The sequence below is a fragment of the Herpailurus yagouaroundi genome, unplaced genomic scaffold, assembly GCF_014898765.1.
Source record: "Herpailurus yagouaroundi ecotype Mexico unplaced genomic scaffold, PumYag 185, whole genome shotgun sequence".
NCBI lineage: Eukaryota > Metazoa > Chordata > Mammalia > Carnivora > Felidae > Herpailurus > Herpailurus yagouaroundi.
This window is the reverse complement of record NW_024412416.1, coordinates 4,058,389-4,079,894: the sequence shown is the minus strand read 5'-3', so window position 1 is coordinate 4,079,894 and position 21,506 is coordinate 4,058,389. Positions and strand designations below refer to the sequence as shown.

The 21,506-nt window shown below is 54.1% G+C and overlaps 1 protein-coding gene across 3 annotated transcripts in view; it reads right to left on the bottom strand.

The window, feature by feature from the left end:
* Positions 1 to 21,506, bottom strand: part of HOMER2 (homer scaffold protein 2) — a 106,752-nt gene that overhangs the window by 63,939 nt on the left and 21,307 nt on the right. The window contains exon 1 of one of the 3 annotated variants that reach the window (XM_040493528.1): positions 11,181 to 11,313. The exons of the other annotated variants lie outside the window; for them this stretch is intronic. The gene's annotated coding sequence lies outside the window, so the exon portion shown is untranslated. Of the gene's footprint in view, positions 1 to 11,180; positions 11,314 to 21,506 lie in introns of those variants that run through there. 3 annotated transcript variants of the gene reach the window in all.

The window sequence follows — 21,506 nt, the reverse complement described above, 5'->3', positions numbered from 1 at the left end:
CAGAGAAGAAGGCGGCTAAGGCCGACGCCCGTGGGCACAGGTTCCAGGCGGGATGGCCCACGGCATCGAATGGCTCCACGGAGGACCGAAGACGGCCCGAAGAGACATGCGTCCACGGCGCGTGGTAACAAGTTACACCTTCTCGGTCAAAGAGGCACAGCGAACGAAAACGAGAGCCTTTCAGCTACAAATTAGAAAGAACGGGGAAAAAAAATCAATCACGGGCTGCAAAGTTCTGAGATGGGCAGTAGTGACGGTCACGTAGCAAAATGAACGTGTGTCACGCCCCCAAACTGCACACCTAAAAATGGTTAAGGAGCCCCTCATCGGGCTCTGTGCTGGCAGCTCAGAGCCTGGAGCCTGCTTTGGATTCTGTGTCTCCCTCTCTCTCTCTCCCTCTCTGCCCCTCCCCTGCTTGTGCTCATGCTCCCTCAAAAATAATAAACTTATTTAAAAAATTTAAAAACAATAAAAGATTGTGTTAAAAATCCAGGCTGTCAGAGTGGAATGCACCTGTCTCTTTTGCGTATAACTTGATGGAAGGAGATTTATCGCCATGCAGCCCAAGCCTTAAAACTGTCCACTCCAGGAGCCAAGCATTCGCTTCTACGAATCTGCTCAGGGGCGACGAAGGAGGGTATGCAAAGATACTCAGGCAAAAGGACGGCCACTGAAGTACTGTCTATGGAAAATGAAAATAAACACGCAGACATGCCAAAAACCTCGTAAATAATCCACAGGCTCCAGAGCAAGGCACTCGCTAACTAAAGAACCACATATCCATGCAACAAATACCATTCAACCTTTACAAGCCGTAAGCGCCTACTTACTAAGATGGAAAGACGTTCCTTTTTTCTTTATCCATTATGATTCATTCTCTATTTCATCACAGTTCAATGATTTACACCCAGAAGTTACAAAATCAGGAGGCCATCAACTGTGGCAGAGTCCCAGATCCTTCCGAACAGAACTATCTAGACCTTGGAGGATTTGAATGTCACTCAAAATCTCTTGCTTCAGAGAAAACAAAACAAACAACGAGAAAGAAAAGAAAAGAAAAGAAAAGAAAAGAAAAGAAAAGAAAAGAAAAGAAAAGAAAAGAAAAGAAGAGAAAAGAAAATTAAGGAAAAAAACCCAACAACCTTATAGGTTCCAGGACTCCCACAAAAGCTAGCCAATACTAGGACTGTGGATGTTAAGGACACAGTATTGAGAGAAAAGACAAGGTCACAAAACAGCATCATACTGTGCTCCCATTCTTACAAATACGAATGCTAATATAAATACATATTTACTTAACAAATATTTACTCTGCAGCTACGTAAGAGGGCTGGGCTGGGCACGAAGAATACCCCCAGGAAACAAGTCACGGCCACTGCCTCAGAATCCAGGGAGCTCCTACCTGTCTGTGTTTGGAGCACCTGTGTGCACAGGAGAAAGACTGTGGCATGGTGGCTATGCACGTGGAGTCTTCTCTGGCAGGACAGAGAACAGGTTTATTGACTGCACACAATGTGCAATGGTGTCTCTTGCTTCCCCAGCCAAAGGTCAAATGTACAACCACGTGGACCAAATAAGACAGGTGTGAGAGGGCCCCAGCACCAGCTGACAGATGGAGCCAGGCAAGAACTGTCTACAGCACAGTGCCTGTGGTTAACAATATGACATTGTATACTTGGAAATTTGCAAAGAGGGTAGACTTACGGTAACTTCTTAGTGTGCGTACACACACACACACACACACACACAAATAATAAGGATGATGATGATGAAGAAGAAAGAAGTTTTTGGAAGGAATGGAAATATTTATGGCACAGATAGTGGTGACAGTTCCATGGTGTGTATGTATCTCCAGGCTCATTAAGTTGTATACATTAAATATGTACAGTTTCTTGCAGGTCAATGATACCTCAGTAAAGTGGTTGGTTTAAGTTTATTTACAGGGGCGCGGGAGGGAGCATGACCCGGGGAGGGGCAGAGAGAGAAGGGGGGAGAGAGAGAAGAGAGAGAATGAATGAATGAATGAATGAATGAATCCCAAGCAGGCTCTGCACCACACAGAGTCTAACTTGGGGCTTGAACTCACAAACCATGAGATCATGACCTGAGGCGAAGCCCAGAGTCGGACGCTTAACAGACTGAGCCACCCAGACACCCCACCAACAAAGTGGTTTTTAAAAAAGTTTAGATAGCAAGGGGACAGAGATGACAGAAGCTGGTTGGGAATTTGGCACCAAGGGAACTGAGCCCCCAAGGTGCCCTCTGAGCCCGCAGATGTTTGGCTGAGTATCTCCCAAACCACGGGCTGCTCTAGAAAAAGCCAGAGCCCTCATTTTTTCGTTATTATTTGGGCTTGATTCTACCTCACAGTTAACTCACTGGTTTCCAACCTCGTGACCAGGAAGTACTCATTTATTATTTGTATCTTCCCCGTGGACCTCATCTATTGAAAGATTTTGGCCTTCCAGGCAGTATTTATGAAAGAAAAATCTGTTTTCTCTTATCCTTATTGATCAAAGTCACATAAAACTGCCAAATAGCTTTCTAATCAGCAGGATTTCACCAAGGTGGCCTCAACGATTGATAGGATTCCAGCCAAAGACAAGGTACATTAGTTACCAGCTCCAGCGGTGGGAAGGGCTGAACAGTTGCCCTTTGTCTCGGGGAAGTAATGAGACGTGGGGACACCTGTCCCTGCTCTCCCAGGCCCCCGGGCGGGAATGGCTGGACAGCCACTTCCCTTTGTGCCCAAGGACACTGAAGGTGCACCCAGGGGGTGCAAGCAGTGGGGAAGAGGGGTGGGGGGGGAAGGGGAATGGAACGGGAAGGGGAGGGGACTAGGGGAAGGGTTGTGGGGAAGGGGGAGGGGCAGTGGGGGTAGGGGGAGGGAGAGGGGAAAGGGACTGGGGAGGGGTGGGGTGGGTGAAGGGGGAGGGGCAGTAGGGGTGGGGTGGATCTGTCCCTTGGGGGCAGGAACAAGGCCCCCGTGTGTGCACACACACGGGAGAAAGTGACACCTTCAGAACTTAACTACAAGGCTGAAGCACTGGATGTCTTGAGGGAAGAAAATCTAGAAAATAAAAATAAACCCGTTGTTCTAGAGCCGCAGGAGCTTATTCGGACACATGGATGCACAGGAACAGGGCACCTCCCCCCCCCCCCCCCCCCCCCAGCCCTTGCTTTGCTGCAGTCCCACGCGTGCGGCAGGTCGAAAACATTTGCTAAACTACATTCTTTGGCTTTGATGTGACGTGGAAATTCTATCACTCGTGCCCAGCAAGGCAAAACCCCACAATTTGTGTCCCACAATCGTCAAGGGCAAAAGTGTAAACCAGCTTGTCTGGTTCAAAAGGACAGGGGTGGGGCCCCAAAACAGGCCTCTTCTGGTCCCTGGGGTCAGCCCTGGGACAGCTGCTGAGGACAAAGCTCTGCAGGAGGGAGCCAGCCTGCAGGACAGGTGCACCACCCTCCCTGCGGGTTTCGTGGAGAATCCCCAAAGAAAACCCAGGGGGCCGGGAGCTGGCAGGGCTGTTGGAGCCCGCGTCACCCACACGTCCACTCCGCTGCGCTCGTAGAGCCCTTCAAAGATCCAACAGTTGGCCGGGGGGACAAGACGTGAATGCGGTACCACCCTCCCCCACCGCGCTCACCGCGCCCACTCCAGGCGAGCACGGAGCACAGAAAGCCGACACCCGAGGGTACGGGTACTGGGACTCAGGTGTGGCCACCAGAGGTGTTTGCCAGGGACCCTGTAGGGCAGGCACTCAGATTCCCCTCCCACCCCAGCCTCGTGTCCGTGTCCGGTTACTACTCGAGAACCAGGCCCCTCTTAGCAGGGGCTTGCTCCTTCCCAGTTCTTCTCCAGGGACTGTTTCCACACGCTCACTTCCAGGGCATCGAGAGGCATCTGTACCTGGGGCCCAGGTGCCCCGGCTGATCTCTGCCGGCATCTCTCCTGCCAGCAGCTCCCCGGCAGCCCTGTTCAAGGACTCCCCCCAGCAGATCCACCGGCAAGCCAGAGACCCGGGGACCTGCTGCACCCCGCAGCCGGGGCCCTCGGCCTCCTTGCGAGCCGTGTCCTCCAACGGGCCACGGCCACGCTGAGCCGGCTTGCAAATGACCGTGCGGCGTACGATCCCGAGGGCGTCCATCTCCGGGTGGTCACGAAACACCTGCATACTTGGGCCCAGTAGCTGCCACACGGCAAATATGCAGAAGGTATCTGAAGAAAGGAGCGCCTTTCGCCTGTCCTTGGGCTAAGAGCAAAGAGCCTGTTGACAAGGAGATCTCCTCGAGCCTCCGGGTGCAGAGCTGAGCCTGGGACAACTGGAATGCCCGGGGGGGTCACTTCTGACCATCACTGGCCTCGCCCTTTTACCCGTGTGCCATTCAGATACACGCCATGTGTCCGTGACGTGAAAAAAGACTGGGAAACGCCAAACTTGATGAGTATAGCGTCTTTCTGTGTCTGGATCCTTTCTGTCGGTACATAAATAAGCTCAGGTCTCTCCCATCTGTACCAGACCCGCAGACCCACAAGTCAGCCCCCAAGCGCCCCCCAACATTCCTTCCCGCCCACAGGCCCCTGCTCCGGAAAGCACCAGGCCGCTCTCAGCAATACAGGATCAGGAGGCCCCACGGGCACGTTGGGTGGCTGGCCTGGTGCCCAGCACAGTAAGGAGCCACCCTCCCTTCAGCACTGGGCCACCACTCTTGCACGGGAGGCCTCTGCCCTCCCCATGCATGATATATTCCTAGGTAACAATTCAGTTCTCCAACTCTTCCAGCAAAGAGGCTCCATGGGTCGAGTGGACCTCAGATTCCAGCCTTATTTACAAAAAGGTCAACCAGAAGTTATATGGAACGGCCAGTACCCGGAAGCGTTAAGTCAATAAATTAACACGAGAGTACGATGTAACCACCTGAGAAAGAGAACATTATGACTATACAAATATTGTTCCCTGCAGAGCCAAGAAATGTGCTAGGCTCATATTTCTTCCTGTACAGTTCCAATGTCAACAGCCAAGTGCTCCTCAAAGGAAAAAAGCTCCCAGAATCAAGGTCAAAGAGAAGCTTGTTTGTGCTCTCCCAACCGTTCAAAACACAGGCAGTATAGGGGCGCCTGGCTGGCTTAGTGGGTAGAGCATGTGACTCTTGATCTTGGAGTCGTGAGTTCAAGCCCGTGTTGGGCATAGAGTTTACTTAAAATTTTTTTTTAATAAAAGCAGGCAATATCTTAGTGTGCCTCATATTTGGAATAAGACATGCTGGTGGCTGTTTTTATTTTTTTGTGGGGTTTTCTGTTGCCTTCTTTTTCCTACTGAGAGAAAGAAACATAGCCCATCCCCCACAACCCTACTGTCTTCCAGCTCCTTGTGCGTTCTGTCCATCGTCTGGAATCCATTTCAGTGTCTGTCCTGAAGATATTATTCTTGGAACCAACGACTCTCAGTTCTAACTTGTACCAGGTGCTGCGGAGGCCTGCTGACAGCCGTCTGTCTGGGAGTTCTTTTCTCTGGACTCCTGGAAGCCACCAAATCTCTCTGCCTCCCACTGCCTCCTTCAGGGTTGTTTTCACCCTTGTTTTGCTGGTGTGGACACTCAAAATGAGTGGGAAGCAAACCTTAAGGACCTGCACATCTGTAACTGTCTTTATGGGGCGCCTGGGTGGCCCACGTGGTTTAAGCGTCCGACTTTGGCTCAGGTTGTGATCTCGCAGTTTGTGAGTTCGAGCCCCACGTCGGGCTCTGTGCTGACAGCTCAGGGCCTGTAGCCTCCCTTGGATTCTGTGTCTCCCTCTCTCTCTGCCCCTCCCATGCTCGTGCTCTTTCTCTCTCTCTCAAAACATAAACTAAAAAAAAATGTAAGGGCCGCCTGGGTGGCTCAGTCGGTTGAGCGTCCGACTTCAGCTCAGGTCACGATATGATGGTCCGTGAGTTCGAGCCCCGCGTGGGGCTCTGGGCTGATGGCTCAGAGCCTGGAGCCTGCTTCCGATTCTGTGTCTCCCTCTCTCTCTGACCCTCCCCCGTTCATGCTCTGTCTCTGTCTCAAAAATAAATAAATGTTAAAAAAAATTTTTTTTTTTTTTAAGTGTAACTGCCTTTATACCTGACTGGTTTGGCAAGGTGTGTCAGTTCCCTAGGGCCACTGCAACAAATCAGAACTTGGTGGCTTTAAACAACAGGACCCTATTTTCTCACAGTGAAGAGGTCAGAAGGCCGCAGTCAATGTCTCCGGGCTACAACTGCAATGCCAGGAGGGCCGTGCGCCCCACAGAGGCTCTGGGGAAGAACCAATGTCCACCCTCCTCCAGGCTCAAAGCCCTCAGCTTAGCATCTCCAAACCCTACTTTAATCCAATCCGCAAAGACCCTTTTATCATACATGGTCACATCTACAGGTTGCAGAGACTGGGATGGAATATCTACCGGGGGCGGGGGGCGGGGGGGCGTTTTTCAGTAGACCACACTGGATATGAAATTTTTGTTTTCAATAGTTAACAAATGCTTTTCGCTCAGAGCCTTACTAGTATCCTGCCTCCGTTCTATCTGATGAGAAGTTTATTTCGCTGGCTCTTCCTGACTCCTGACTCCTTGATGCTCTGGCACTCCACATGCTCGCCCCAGCTGGTCACCCCTAGTACCACGGCTTGGAACACCATCCACCCGCCCCGGGGCCACGCCAGACCAGCGCAGACTTCACTCCCACAACACCAACCAGCCCGCACCCCCAGCCTGGACTCTGCCAGTAAGTTCGCTCGTCCTCATTCTCTCCTACTAAACACAGTGTCTGTAGGAGTGCCGAGGAAAGTTCCAGGGCTGCCTGGGTGGCTCAGTCCGTTGAGCATCTGACTTTAGCTCAGGTCATGATCTCAGGGTTCATGAGTTCAAGTCCCACATCGGGCTCCACGCTGACAGCTCGGAGCCTGGAGCCTGCTTCGGATTCTGTGTCTCCCTCCCTCTCTGAACCTCCCCTGCTTGCGCTCTCTCTCTCTCGAAAAATAAACATTTATCAACGTTTATTTATTTTTGGGACAGAGAGAGACAGAGCATGAACGGGGGAGGGGCAGAGAGAGAGGGAGACACAGAATCGGAAACAGGCTCCAGGCTCTGAGCCATCAGCCCAGAGCCCGACGCGGGGCTCGAACTCCCGGACCGCGAGATCGTGACCTGGCTGAAGTCGGGACACTTAACCGACTGCGCCACCCAGGCGCCCCACAAAAAATAAACATTTAAAAAAAAGTGTTAAAGTTCCAGCTTTTAGCACGACTTCCCATTCCTGCCCTGGGCTGGACCTGTGGGCTTGGTCAAGAGGCCCTCTGGAGTCTGCAGGGCGGACTGGCCACCCCCACCCCCACCCCACCCCCAGCCCCCGCCCAGGCTCCTCTGACACACCGTTGGCATTACCATTCCCCTGCCTGCTTTCTATCATCTGGAAATGTGCTGCAATCTCTCAGCTCCTGCTAATTCCCTGCAGTTCCCTGCCGTAGGATTATGCTGCTAGTAATCGTTTTATTATCATTTTAATGGGCTCTGCGGAGGGAAGGCGGAGGGAAGTCGTGTGTGCTGAATCTCCCATCCTGGACGCTGAGTTACTCTCGTTAATTTTTCAGTTACAACTTGCATATGCTGAAGAGATAACAGACATTCTATTCTAAGCCCCTCGTCCTTGACTCCTCTTGGTGGGAGCTGAGTGGGGAGGGCGGGGGGGGGGCGGTACAGCAGGGTTCAGACTCACAGCCCACCTTGTCCGACCTCCGACTCCTGCGGGCCCTCCCTGTCCGAGCTCCGCTGCTCAAGGCGCAGATCTGCCGGTGCATGTGGAGGAAGTGGGAAACGGCATGCGAGTTTCCTCTTTCCAGGATTTTTTCTTTTAAACAAGCAAAGTGCCTCGGTGGCCTTCCCTCTAATGCCGGATGCATGCGTGGAGGCGTTAAATGAAAAGAATGGACAGCTTTAAATCGAGCACATCTTTTGCTGGTTCCATCAGTCCAAGAGAACCTTTTTACTCAAAAGCAAAGCCCGCAGGATACATCCCTGTTTCACAAAGGCCCGAGTTTAAAAATAAACACGGGCGTTTGAAGGAGCACAGAAATAGTCTGCGCCCACAGTGCCTTACAACACGAGGCATATGCGGGCTCGGAAGGAGCGAGAGGCCGCGGTCCACGGAAAGTTAGCCCTTGTAGACCTCAAACAATGACCCACGAATGAAGGCAGCCGTTTTTGTGCCGGATCCCCTTGTACTACGCCGTGTCGGCCGCATCCCATTCAAACCAACCACAGGCGTCCACCCTGTCCAGCTATTCACCAACGGGCTCTGAAGGCAGCCCCCGGAGCTGGAATTCGAATCCTCACCAGCCTTTGTCTCCACCTGACTTTGTGGTCTCCTCCCCGTCGATCCCTGTACCCAACCTGCAGACTTGACAGAAGTCCCTGTGCCTTCAGGCGATGCCTCTCGTGTGTGTCCACCCCCCCACCGGTCAGAATCCTCTCATCCGTCAAGGCAAAGTGCAAACCAGTCCCCTCTTCCATCTGAAGCACCTGGTTCCACCACCAGACCGCATTCTCTCCCTGGAGCCCAGCTCTCTGCACCCTCCCACTCTTTCTCGTTTGGGGGGGACCTAGTCGTGGGCCATACCCCCCAGACTGGGGGAGGAGCCCCCTTGAGCAGGGATCGGTCTTCATTTCCAAAGGCCCCGCAGGGCCTTGACAGAGGAAGAGCTCAAAGTTGAAGCCAGGAGCTTTGAGTGAACTCAAGTAGCAGAGGGCCCGGGGGACGAGCTGCCAGCTGGCGGGATCCTGGCACTTCCACAGGGTAGGAAGGCAGGTCCTTGCTGGACAGCAGTGGAAACTCTCTCTACAGCAGACCTGGCAGGTAACGCTCTCCTCCCAGGCACGCGCACACACGTGGGCCCGAGACGCATCGACCGCCCCAGCTCCGGGGCTGGAGGCCCAGCATATGGCTTCCCTACCGGCAACCTCCTCCCTAATCCCCAGTGTGACCTCTTCCAATGTGCCCCGCCTGGCCTGAAAGCACAACTCTGCCAGTGTGAGCTCGATGGCCACTGACCACATCTTCTGTGCCGTGTCACAGCCAGAACCTGGCAGCAGTAAATGTGTCTCGACAAAGGAGAGAGAGGGCCGCCTGGGTGGCTCAGTCGGTTGAGTGTCTGACTTCAGCTCAGGTCATGATCTCGTGGTTTGTGGGTTCAAGCCCCGCATCGGGCTCTGTGCTGACAGCTCAGAGCCTGGAGCCTGCTTGGGATTCTGTCTCTCTCTCTCTGCCCCCCCCTCTCTCTCTCTCTCTCAAAAATAAACATTAAAAAAAAAAAGAAGAAGAAGAGAGAGCAGAGGAGAGAGAGAGAAAGAGAGAACAAGAGAGGACAGGAGCAAGCACCCAGCAAATACGTCCTACTTCTTCAGGTTTGGAAGGAAAACGTCCAGAGTCCCGGTAGGTCTGCAACAGACAGAAATAAATGCCTAACAGAAGCATGCCGTGTCCCCCGTCACTCTGTGGAATGCTCTGGTTGCTGCGTGTGGGCTCCAGGTTATAACCCACCCAATGTGGGACTACAGAACTGGGTCTTCTCTGGTTTCTTCTCTCTTTCAGAAAAGGTCTGATGCTCGGCTTTTAGCAGAATGAGGCAGCCGGCAGGTGCCAGCCAGCTGGGGCCCGTGTGTGCGGCCCAGAGTATGGCCCCAGAACAGCCCGTGCCTGTTCCCTTGCACCAAGGACACGTCGCCCGTCTCCTCCAAAGGGCCAGATGGCTGTGTGTAGACTTCTCCCCACTTCATTTTTATCTTCTCCAAGTGCTCTGCATCAAGCTTGCATTCTCAGATGCGCGGGTTTGTGTGCACATTCACATCTCGAGTGAAATTCACGCCTCCTCTGTGTGTTTTTTCAGGTGGAAATACCTTTCCATGGTCACACAGCAATGCCTCAATCCTCCCCTCCCGTCTCAGCAGAACCTCCTGGAGGTACTTCCGGAGGCTTTAGCAGGTGCCGTCTCCCACTGTGTGCCTTGATCCTGCTGGGCACTGACGTCATAGCTCACCTGATTTTCCCACCAACCTTGAGAAATCAGCATCTGACTGCTCATTTTACAGAGGAAAACAGAAAGGGGGGCACGATACAGTAACCTGCCCAATGCCATAGTCATTAAGTGACAGTCACCTAAACTGCCTGAGCCCAACACACAGGGCTTCAGGCACCCTTCATGCCAGTCTATTCTGCGTGTTCCCAGTGATGTCCCACACCCGTGCTCCACTGACCCCCTCCCTAGATGGCCCGGCCACTCTCCCCTCTCCCCACCACCACGGTCAGGCTGAGACGCTCTTGAGGAACTCGGCAGGTCCCTGAGCAAACAGACTCATCCTTATCTGTCTCTCACATAGGCTGCCTTCCTGCAGCATCCCCACAGCCCTTCCCCAAGTCCCAGTAGGCAGCAGAGAGTCCAGAAAATTCTGTCTGAGCTCCAGTTCCTGACCAAGGGCTCACAGACCCGAAAGGTGCCTTTGAGGCCCGTCTGGACCATGTTGGTCAACCAACCACCAGATCAGTAAGGTGGGGCTCACCTGTTGTTTCAATAGCCCGCCTCCTGGGTGGCTACAGAAAACCTCCCTTGGGCCCCCCAGGGTCTCTCTGCAGCCTCCCAATACCAAAACAGATCTCTTCTTCCCACAGCACTAAACAAATACCCTGGGAAACCTCCTTTTCTCCCAAGCTCCATGCAACCCACCACCACTCCCGGGGCCAACGTGAGGCAGGCCTCCTTCTGAGTGCGGCCCTGAAAGTACCTACTCCCTTTGGCCGTCCCTGGACCACACCTTCCCACCTGCCACCGTCTCAAATGGCACTTCCTCAGGCAAGCTAAGATGCTGCCTAATGTGTGGTTCCCCCACCACCACCACCACCACCGAGCAGTTCTCTGAGACAACCAGCTGGGTGTCCTACAATCCACCTCAGTTCTGACACGGTCTACCTGCAGTCTCAGACCCCACAGGGGAAGGGCTCAGCCCACGTGACCGCCCACTCGCTCCTACTTCTGCCGCCAACGGCAACTCCAGGCTGTCACCTGTGCTCCTGACTTACCGGCTGTACCTAGGAGGTTCCCACACCCCCTTCTTGGGCTCATCAATCTGCTAGAGCGGCTCACAGCACTCAGAGAAACTCTGTACTCACTAGATCACCAGCTCGTTCTGGGAGGATGTCACTCAGGAACAGCCAGATGGAAATGACTCACGAGGCACGTTGTGGGGACGAGGTGCAGAGTCTCCGTGCCCTCGGGGTGCACCACAATCCCCAAATCTCCATGTGTTCACCAACCCAGCAGCCCTCCCAGCCACCCTTTTGGAGTTTCATGGAGGCTTCATTACGTAGGCATAGTTGATGACATCACTGGCTACTGCCAGCTGATGCAGACTCCAGCCAGGTCTACTCCTCGAAGGGGGCGGGGACTGAAAGTTCCAACCGCGTCCCCACAGGGCTGGCTCACCCCCCTCCCCCTCCCCGCCAGCTGCCTTCCCCAGGACCTTTCCAAAAGCCGCCTCGTTAACATAACAAAAGACACCTTTCTGGCTCTCGGCTCGGGGAAGTTCCAAAGGTTTTAGGAGCTCTGTGCCAGGGATGGGAAGAAGACCAAATACATATTTATCATAAAATACTGTATCACAGCAGCCCCCAGACCCCGACTGCCCGCCCTGTAACTCCCCCTCCGAGCACTGCACCCGGCCGGACCACTGTTTTCCTCGCTGCCCCTCCAGACACCTTTCCCCTCCCCCCAAAACTCCCCAGCTTTCAATCTCTCCTCTTCCGGCTGCCATCCGCTACCCCTCCCAGTCCACCGCTCTACCCCGCCCCACCCACCACGCTACCCCTCCCCATCCACCCCCCTACCCTCTCCCCCTCCCTATCCACCCCTCCCCCCTCCCCCTCCCCAGCCACCCCCCTACCCTCTCCCCCTCCCTATCCACCCCTCCCTCCTCCCCCTCCCCAGCCACCACCCTATCCCTCCCCGTCCACCCTACCCCCTACCCCTCCCAGTCCACCACCCCTCAGCGCAGCCAATCAGCAACCCCCGTGTCACTCGGTCACTTCTCCATGATTTTAGCTCCTAGGCCTCATCCCTCTCTCCTACATGACTCCAGCCTTCTCAGTCATTTCAATACACACACACAGATGAGCCTCCCCCCACCTTTTCTCTCCCCTCAGCCCCGCAACCCTCAGTCATAACCTGCCCGGTATTTGTAATTCCAGCCTATCCAGAATCTTCATTTCCTGCCTCTCCCTCTGCAAGCAGATACCCCCTCCAGCCCAGCCTGTCATACTTCCAGCCATCTTTACCCACTGGTTTCCCATGGCACTTAACACCTGCCACCCCCAAATACAACGCTTTGGCATACTTGTTATTTTTAATTAAGGTCACTTTTTTTTTTTTAAAGTTTATTTCTTTCTTTTAGGGGAGGAGGGGCAGGCAGAGAGAGAGAGAGAGAGAGAGAGAGAGAAAGAGAGAGAGAGAATCCCAAGCAGGCTCCACACTGTCAGCACAGACCCTGATGCGGGGCTTGAACTCACGAACAGTGAGATCACGACCTCAGCCGAAATCACAAGTCGGATGCTCAACCGACTGAGCCACCCACGTGCCCCTGAAGTTACTTTAGAAACATCAGGTTCGAGAAGGATAATCTGAGTCTTCTTTGTCTCCCTAAAAGCAGGAGGTGAGTCTCCCATGTGAAGATGTCCTCCCTGGACCAGGAGGACGAAGGGCATCCTTATCACCAGAGACGGGAAATCCAAGGCTCGAAGGCTGTGTAACCAAACCCTGTTACTTCTTCACTCATCCAGCACACCAAGCTCAAACCTGTCTCCTCAATTCTGCCCAAGTTTATTGGTTCTTTGTCTAAAAGGTGAAAAGGCTGCCTGCTTTGGTCGCTTCTTCGAGCCCCGTATCTTTGGGGCTCCCGTACATAGTTAACATTTTCTCTTCTTAATCTGTTTTATGTCCATTTAAATTATTAGACCAGCGAAGAATCTGAAAAGGAAGAGAGGAAAAGTATTCCTCCCTTACGCCACAAAATTTACTTGTTATATTTGACTCATTTCTTAAAGTTTATTTATTTTGAGAGAGAGAGACAGAGAGAGACAGAGAGACAAAGAGCAAGTGAGCAGGGGAGGGACAGAGCGAGAGGGAAAGAGAATCCAAAGCATGTGGGGCTCAAACTCCTGAATTGTGAGATCACGACCTGAGCCGAAATCAAGAGGTGGACGCTCAACCAACCGAGCCACCCAGGCGCCCCTATTTGCTCTATTTTAACTTATTGTACGTGTCGTTCAAACATGAGCTTCATGAAGACAGGGTTCCTCGTCTGTCTGGTTACCGATATCCTCAATAAGTGAAGAGCTCTTAGCACAAATATAGACACTAAACAAATACTTGTTGAATTAATGAATTATAATGAACTGTTTTGTAATTACTCAACATCCACTTTCCCTACAAGGACAGGGCCAAATCCATCTCAGCCGCTCTTGGAGGTACTCGACAAATATTACTTAACTGACTGGATGCTGGAGCACAGGTAGGATGTAAGGCACTCACTGCTGGGCTAACTGCTGTTTACAAGGTAACCTCCACCTGGAGCTCAGCTCCGCTCCCGCTGGCTGCCACCTTGACCCAGGCGACCTAAACTAAGCTGTTGGCTCTGATAAACCCAAGGACACACCAGAAGCCCTTGGACACAGAGATAGGAGCACATACAGTGGTTTCTGTCTCTGCCATGCAAAGATGTGGTCCTACAGATGAGGGGAAACTGATGCTATCAGTTACCAAGAACAGTTCCAGAGATCACTTGAAAATGTTCATTCTAAAACCCGATTACAGGGGCGCCTGGGTGGCGCAGTCGGTTAAGCGTCCGACTTCAGCCAGGTCACCATCTCGCGGTCCGGGAGTTCGAGCCCCGCGTCGGGCTCTGGGCTGATGGCTCAGAGCCTGGAGCCTGTTTCTGATTCTGTGTCTCCCTCTCTCTCTGCCCCTCCCCCGTTCATGCTCTGTCTCTCTCTGTCCCAAAAATAAATAAAAACGTTGAAAAAAAAATTAAAAAAAATAAATAAATAAAATAAAACCCGATTACCTAGAAGACCCTCACCATGAACTTCTTCTAGGGAAAAAAAAAAAAAAAAAACCCACACTTAACAAGGTCCCATCTAGGTATCAGGTCAATTTCCAGCCTGTCTCTTCCTCTTCAAGCTGCACCTGTCATTCACCGGGTTAGCTTAACCATTCGTGGGTGAGAGACCGGCTCCAGGGAAAGGGGCAGATGAATAAACCAAACAAGTTTTACAAGACGCATGGAGAACACATTTCACTACTTCAGACTCAGTCTGACCCCTTACCTAGGATGAAGGGGCCTGAAACCCTCAACTTCTACGGAGACAAAGTGCCATTTGATTGGAAAACCAGGCCTGAAAACCCCATCACTGAGGCACTTTTCCCAGTTAGGTCTCATGGGCAAAACCTTCTATTACAGGCGGGAGAGTCCCAGCTACAACATCACAGCTAGAGCGCTTGGGGGGGAGGGGAGGGGAGGGGAGGGGAGGAAGGAGGGAAGGAGGGAAGGAAGGAAAGAAAGAAGGAACGGAGGAAGGAAGGAAGGAAGGAAGGAAGGAAGGAAGGAAGGAAGGGAGGAAGGGAGGGAGGGAGGAAGGAGGGAGGGAAGGAAGGAAGGAAGGAAGGAAGGAAGGGAGGGAGGGCGGGCGGGCGGGCGGGCTCTCATGCATCTTTGAGGCAAAGAGAGCAGACAACCACGTACAGCAAGAACCACTGACAAATCTGAGAGATCCTGACCTGCTGCCACGAGGAGGGTGAGCACGTGGGTTTTGCAGAACTTACAGTCCTGCTCCTGTCGAGATTGATACGGATACAACTCATCACATGTAGACGGAGGCCCACAGGGACTTACTTATGGGAGATGCAGAATGTAGATTCCTATCGCGTGATCTGAAACCCGTCTCGGTAGATGTGATCACAACGTTCACTTCAACGACACTAAAGAATTACATCCTTCTGAGAATGTCCACTGAAATCTGAGAATAAAAGGACCCAGGGAGAAAGCGGGAGGCAGAAGGATGAGGAAGGAAAGACAAAAACGACGGCTCAGTAGATTCTGGGCGGAAGAAATCTGTGGAACACTCAGACAGATGTGTGAACAGCTGTGAGGGCCCATCAGAGCAAATCCCTGCTTTGAACCCTCCCTTTTAAAGGCGTACTGACTGGGGTGCCTGGGGGGCTCAGGCGGTTAAGCACTCAACTCTTGACTTTGGCTCAGTTCATGGGATCGAGCCCCACATCGGGCTCTGTGCTGAAAGCGAGGGGCCTGCTTGGGATTCTCTCTCTCCCTCTCTCTCTCTGTACCTCCCCCATGCCTGCTCTCTCTTTCTCTCTCAAAATAAATAAATAAACTTAAAAAAAAGATACAGGTGTACTGACAGAACTTCCTGGGGACATGTCCTTCTAAACCAAAGTTTAGGGCACAAGTTGTACTTTTTTTTTTTTTTTTTAATGTTTGTTTATTTTTGAGAGAGAAACACAGTGTGAGCAGGGGAGGGGCAGAGACCGAGAGAGAGAGACGCACAGAGAGTGTGAAGCAGGCTCCGGGCTCTGAGCAGTCAGCACAGAGACCGATGTAGGGCTCCAGATCATGACCTGAGCCAAAGTCAGATGCTTAACCAACTGAGCCACCCAGGCGCCCCACCATAAGTTGAACTTTTGAAACAAGGGCCGTCTTCCTGGCCAAACTGCAGAAGTTTCGCGGAGCATGAGCCTCAGAAGTCGAACGACACACATCCCCGTCACCAGCCCCACCAGATCTGGCCCAGCGGTCTTCCCTTCCCCAACTGAACCCCTCTGAACCCCGGTTTCCTCATCCATAAATCATAAACCTTTAGGGAAATACGCAATAAAGATAGTTCCCCTCACCCTGGCTGAACTCGCTCTTCTACGGAAACAGACAAAGATGCCACAATGACCGTCCGTTATGACCCTACGTCTGCCCGGCACGTGCCATTCTGTGGCCTCGGTGACATAGATCCTGGGTGATCACAGAGTGGGGCAGACAGCGGGGGAATAGCCGGCCAGTGCTGAGATCCCACCGCTGCTCCTGGAGGGAAGGCTTTCTGCCAGGAATAGCCTTCTCTTCCCTACACACGTTTTCCAGAAATTTCTACCAAGTACACACAGAAGCCAGTGCCAGTACGACAGTGGTTGCGAGGATACAGGCTTGGCCTGAGGCCACTGTCCTCTCTCGTGGGCAGTCACGTGGCAGTGAGGGGACACAGAAGGCCAACGACACATAAGACCGAGACACAAACGACGGATGGACGGAGCCTCTCAGGGCAAAGCTGGCCACCGTCATCCTCTTTCAGGACATCGCCAGGGTGGTGCCAATTACACCGAATGCGTGAAAGGCAGCTGTCGGAAGCCGCACCGATTTTCTGATTCTCCTGAGGAGAACCTCCGGGAGCACCCACCAGGCTCTCCCCTTGAGGGACGGGCCCCCAGAGGCTCCAGCGTGACCAGGCCTGGGTGACACCCCATTCTCAGGATACTCTACTTAATTATTTAAGGAATGAGACATTGTTTCCTTTGTGGGCAAAGCTTCCAGGACGTTTAAAATTCATGGGAGAAGCCAAGGAGTGGCTTTTTTTAGCTCCCTTCCTTAAAGCGAGTGGTAAGGCTTTCAATCAGACTCGTGGAATTCCAATTCCAGTTTTCCAGAATATTCCATCCTTGGTGAGGCATGCCTGCTTTTAGGGAAAAAAAAAAAAAAAAAGATTGAAAGAAGAAAACAAAACATAAAAACAAAAAAAGAGGAAGCTCTGACAAAGCCAAACTCAATTAATCATCACTTTTGTCTCACAGGAGTCACTTGTCTGTGCCAAAGTAGGGCAGGAGTCCAACCGTCCCTCGGGACACGCAGGGCCCGCTGGGGGAGAAAGCTGTGCTCAACCCAGGCCCACGAGTGCCACAGGGTGCCACACGGGGGAAGGGAACCCAGTGCCGCAGACCGCGTGGGTGCGCGACAGGGCCCACGAGGGGGGCTCCCCACCCTGAATGGGACGTGGGGGTAAGCTCAGACAACACCACGGAGAACACAGTCCCCACACCACAGAGGAGCCAGCTGAGGCCCCCGAACAGGTGGAGGGCCCGCTCCCCAGAATGATCTTTAATTCTCGCGGCTCCAGAAAGGCAGGCTTCCGGGGGCCCCTGCAGCCCAGAGCTGCACACCTGAGCACCCACGGGGGCCTCGTCTCCCCAGCAAAGCTCAGCCCATGAGATGCTCTCCCTGAGGACGGAGAAAACCCGGTCACACCCCAAGCCGTTCTTCATCAGAACGGAAGATCTGGACGGAGTTTCTGCCAGTCACAGCCCCCGACCCCCACCTGCTGTCACCAGCCCGATGCGTACCCCACCTGTGACAGGCGCTCACAGGTTCCCCCAGATGCCCGCAGAGCCAAACCCTATGCCTCCCTCTCACTGAGCCGGGTTCCGGCAGCTGAGTCCACACAGAGTGAGCCCCGAAGGATGGCTGGCTGTCTGCGTGCAAACCGCTCTCCTCTCCCCCTGCCCTCACCCTCCGGCCCCAGTTCTCCCTCGCCAGTTAAATGCACCCCCAAGTCTTTTCAACAGTGGCTCTCATCTCTTTTTGGTCAGAGACCCCTTTGAAAATCTGATAAAAACGATGGATACCTCCCCAGAAAAGCACATTCACAGAACTCTCCATGGAGTTTGGGGAAGGGGTGTTCACGGACCCCCGAGCTGCATGGAGAGACCACTCCTTAAGACACCCTCCTTCAGGCGCCTGGGCGGCTCAGTCGGTTAAGCGTCCAACTCTTGGTTTCAGCTCAGGTCATCATCTCAGTTCATGAGTTCGAGCCCCACGCCGGGCTCCGTGCTGACAGCGCGGAGCCTGCTTGGGATTCTCTCTCTCCCTCTCTCTCTGCCCCTCCCCTACTCCCCTCGCACACACACTCTCTCAAAAATAAACAAACTTTAAAAAACAAAAGACGGCCTCCTTCGAACCCCCCTCTCGGAACGTGTCCAGACCGCTCCCGCTCCGCTCCTCCTGAAGACATCCTTGCACACGTCTAAACCGGGATGAACTCCGGTGCCAGAACCCAGCATCCGGCTGCACGGCAAAGCAGACCACCACCTCCTTTATTCCTGCCGTGTCACACTTGACTGAGGTCTTCAAAGCGTCCATCAGCGTTTGGGACGAACGCATCATCGGGGCGGACTCAACACGGAGCTCACCTTCCCACTAGAAGGCCCTGAGTCCCTCCCAGGCCCGGGGAGATGTGCCCACGACCACAACCCAGGACGTGAGCACTCCCCCCTTTCTCGGTCACTCGGCCCCACTCAGGCTCCAGGCTCCTCCCCGCACCGCCCCCTTCTCCAGGGACTCCCCGAAATCTGTCCTGAGGTCGGCAGGCACCGGCAGCCCAGCCGCAGGGGTGTTCCCCGCACCTTCCCGCCTTCCCCGAAACCGGGCCAGTCCCTGAAGGCCGCACGGCCACGCACACACCCGCACCCACACTGCTCTGTGCCTCTTGCCTCGCAGGTAAGGAGAATACAGGGGAGGCAGAGGATTCGGGTCCCGGCGGCCCCCACACGTGGCTCTCGCCATGGCCTCGGAGCCCGGCCATCCCCACCACCTGCCTTGCAGCCAAGCTCGCCAGCCTCCGCGTCACTTCCTGCCACTGATCAGGGGCTTCGGCTCCGGGCCCAGCTTCGCCCTCTGCCCACCTCCTGTCACTGTCACCACACACGTGGATGACCCCCAACGCCCCGGACTCAGCTCCTTGTCCTCCGCTGCAAGGCCCTCTTCACCCCTTCAGGGCGCTCTCCCACAGCCGTCCGTGGGACCCCTCGCCACCGGGAGAACCCCCCCTCCGGGTGCGAGACTTTCCAGCACGGAGGTACCTCCCACCCCACAGACTCCTCCGATCCACTGCCCGGCTCGCTCTCCACCAGCCACCTCCCGGCCTCACGCTCTCCCTCCACGCCCCCTACCCAGCCTGGGGGGGTCTGTCCCTGCCACCCGTCCCGCGTGAACACCCTCCGCCCCAGCCCGGTGCGCCCCGCCGTCCACCTCCTCCAGGCCCACACCCAGGCCAGCGGGCAACATCCCCAAAACTGGGCGGACACGTCTCCCTGTAAATTCCGGTTCTCTGACCTCAAACTGTCAGTCAGCAATGGTGCACAAGCTTGAGGCTCTCTAGCAGGCCCGCCACCCACTCCCAGACAACCCGCACCTTCTTCTCCATGTTCCCACACCCTGCCCTCCACCCCGGCTCTCTCGGCACATGACCCCGCCCCATGCTTCTTGGAGAAACCAGGAGCACCACCAGAGCCCAGGTATCTTCCACCAAATGCACACCTGCCTGTATCTGCTCCTACTGTGGCCCCCTCCCCTCCTTCCCGTGGCAGGGCGCCTCCCTCGCCCCTCCAAGGCACAGTCCTTCCCGGTGCTGAACCCCACCTCTGCCATCTTCTCAGGGCCGAGGCTCCCCCGTCATCCCTGCCAGCATCCACGTGTGCTGGGGCTCTCCTACCTTAGATACATTTGCTTTGTTTGCTTGCTTTTTTTGAGAGAGAGAAAGAACGAGAACGGCAGGGGAGGGGCAGAGAGATCAGGAGACAGAGGATCCGAAGCGTGCTCTGCACTGACAGCAGAGGGCCTGACTGGGGGCTCAGAATCACAAACCATGAGATCGTGACCTGAGCTGAAGTCGGATACTCAACCGACTGAGCCACCCAGGCGCCCCTTAAATACACTTTTCCTTCACCGGCAGCCTCTTATGAGATCGTCCTACTCTCTGCTCCCTTAACAGCCAACCCCCTTCCCAGCCTCCTTCGTTGTCCCAGCACGAGGCTCCCAGCCCCACCTCACCACTGACCCAGCTCACGTCAGGGCCATCAGCAGGTGCCACTGCCATCTGCTCAGAGTGCAGTTCTCAGCAGTGCAGCGTGGGGGGTCCAAGCCCTCCTCCCGAGACGCTCCTCCCCCAACTTCTTGGCCGGCTCCTCGTCCAGTACCAGCGAGGAGACAAGGGGTGCTCTGGGCTCAGCCCCCAGCCCCCTCCTCCCCTGCCCACCCTCCCTCCACCATGACCTTGTCCCACCTCCAGCCTGACGTCTGCTGAGCCCCACATGCGTGTAGTGACCTGCCTTCTCCCCAGCTCCACTCACCACCTCAAGCGGGACACGTGGATCCCTGACCTTGACTCCCCCGGCCTCACTCCTGACCTGCTCCTCCTCCAGGCTTCCCCACATCTACTGGGTGCTTAACCCAGAAACCACAGGAGTCCTCCTTATTTCCTTCCTCTCTCTCATCCCTTACCCCACAGCTAGTCCCTCCGAAGGTCCTGGCAAACCCATCTCCAAGCTCCCGTTCCTTCCCCTCTCCTCTGCCACCTTCTTAACCTCGGGCAGTGCCCTCTGTCACCGGTCACCCGGAGCCCAGGAACCCCAGCTCTTGCTTCAGCACTCGCCCCCTGCCCGTCCAGGCTCCACAGAGCACAGGGGGATCTTCTTACAAGCTGAGGAGTGGGTCACCTCCCTGGTAAAACCCTCCAATCTCACTGACTTCAATTTCTCAAACACTCCAGGAAGCTCCTGCCCACTCTCGGTCTGTACACCTGCTCTCCCCTCTACCTGGAATGCTCTGTTCCTGTCCTTCACACGAGGCAGCAGCTTAAATGTCACGTCTTCGGGGAGGTGTCTGGAGCCACACGCTCCCAAGTCCGTCTCAGCCCTTGTGGCTTTCCCTCGCACAACCTGCAGTCATTTTGTTTGCAAATCCATTTACAACTGGTCTTTTGCTTTGTTTTTGTTTTTTTGGTAATGGGGAGACAACAGGAGTCTTTCTCCTTCACCAAAATGTAAATTCCGTGGTAAGAGAAACCATGTCTCATTTACTCATTATTGATTCCATGTTGAAATGATGATGTTTTGGGTACACTGGCTTAAAATACATTGAACTCATTTCACCTGTTTCTTTTTGCGTGTTTACTGTTTTCATTTTATCTTCGAGAGAGACAGAGAGAGAGAGAGAAAGAGAGTGCAAGCAGGGGAGAGGGGCAGAGGGAGAGAGAGAATCCTAAGGAGGCTCCACACTCAGCATAGAGCCTGATGTGGGGCTCGACCCCACAACCTTGGGACCATGACCTGTGCCGAAATCAAGAGTCAGATACTTAACCGACTGAGCCACCCAGGTGCCCCTCTTTTTGTTTTTTTAATGTGGACATTAGAACATGAGAAATTCCGTATGTGGCACTGATGTTTCTATTGGACTGTGCCGGTCTGGTTGACCACGATGGGGGAGACGCAGATCACGGTAATATGTTGACATAACCCTGCATCATAATGACATGTTTTGTGTGATTAACGACACAGGGGGGCATGGGCCAAGTCCTCAGTGTACCCAGAAGGCAGGCAGGTCAGGCTAGGTTACA